The sequence below is a fragment of the Amaranthus tricolor genome, chromosome 1 (assembly GCF_026212465.1).
Source record: "Amaranthus tricolor cultivar Red isolate AtriRed21 chromosome 1, ASM2621246v1, whole genome shotgun sequence".
NCBI lineage: Eukaryota > Viridiplantae > Streptophyta > Magnoliopsida > Caryophyllales > Amaranthaceae > Amaranthus > Amaranthus tricolor.
In genome coordinates this window covers 2,871,504-2,872,748 of record NC_080047.1, presented here as the reverse complement: position 1 = coordinate 2,872,748, position 1,245 = coordinate 2,871,504, and the positions used below count along the sequence as shown (strand labels likewise).

Genomic DNA, 1,245 nt, shown 5'->3' with positions numbered 1-1,245 from the left:
CTAAGTTTTTTGCTATGAACAATTCATCATATTTTATATTCTCTTTATGGGTTTCCATGTTGGTTGAATTTATTTTAGATCAAAACCACAATTTGTATTTTTAATTTTAGAATTGCATATCTGTAGTGTACTCTAAATAGATCCCATACACTATCATGATTTATTTATGAATGGCCACTTGAAAATAATCTTGTTGTATATATATTTTATATTTCTACTATACTTTTTGAAATACATGGTAAACAAGGATAACTTTTATTGAGATCTATCTTTAAACTAGTAAGTCTAAAGATATTTTATTAGATTCTCAAATAAAATGATAATATGGTGATATCATGTTTATTGGACTGACACAATATATAATTATAATGTTAAACTGATCATTTAAGACCTTAAAATGATCACTTATAATCTTAATAACGCCTTATATAACATTAAACTGATCATTTCAATTTTAAAGTTTACATTTACAACCTTAAAGTGATCAATTAGACTAACAACACTAATATATGAGATTGTCTCATAGTGCGAAAGTCTCATACAAAATTAAGATGATTTTATTATGAAACACATCCCATATATAGATTAAGTAGGACAACTAATATGAATTTCAAAAATATAAACTTATAAGATTAATGAAATTTGGATAGGGATTGACCTAAATCATGAACTGATATACGTCAAAAAAATTTAACCACTAATTTTGCGGTGCATGCAACAAAAAGTTGGACTGAATGATAAAATTTGTTATGGACTCGTTGTCATATGATTGTACTAACGTTAATTCAATAAACATAATAGTACCAGACGATAGTCGTATCAGTAATGGGCGTTTGGTCTAGTGGTATGATTCTCGCTTTGGGTGCGAGAGGTCCCGAGTTCGATTCTCGGAACGCCCCTTTTTTTTTTGTTAAGTTGATTTAGCTTGTTTGGTTTGTCGGCTTCCGAGTTTCTAAGCCCAAAGTCCTATAAATATAATCAGACATCCCATAGGCATTATACATGGGAGATTGATTTTTACTAATTATTTAATGAGTAGGTTTTACTATGATACGATTTCAATTGAATCAACTCAAACTATTTAAAAAATATATTTTTTTCTATACAAGTGTTAATTTATATGTCATTGTTTTTTTATGTTTTTTTTACTAACGAGCTTTCTGTATGAACCCATTTTACTGTTAGATGGTCTCATATAAGACTATCTGAAAAGCTTATTTGCTCTTATTATAGGGCAACTATTAC

The 1,245-nt window shown here is 28.0% G+C and overlaps 1 non-coding gene across 1 annotated transcript; it reads left to right on the top strand.

Annotated features, from left to right (window-relative positions):
* Positions 1-827: 827 nt before the first annotated feature.
* Positions 828-899, top strand: TRNAP-UGG (transfer RNA proline (anticodon UGG)). Its single transcript has one exon. It is a non-coding gene; the product is annotated as a tRNA-Pro (tRNA).
* The last annotated feature ends 346 nt before the right edge of the window (positions 900-1,245 follow it).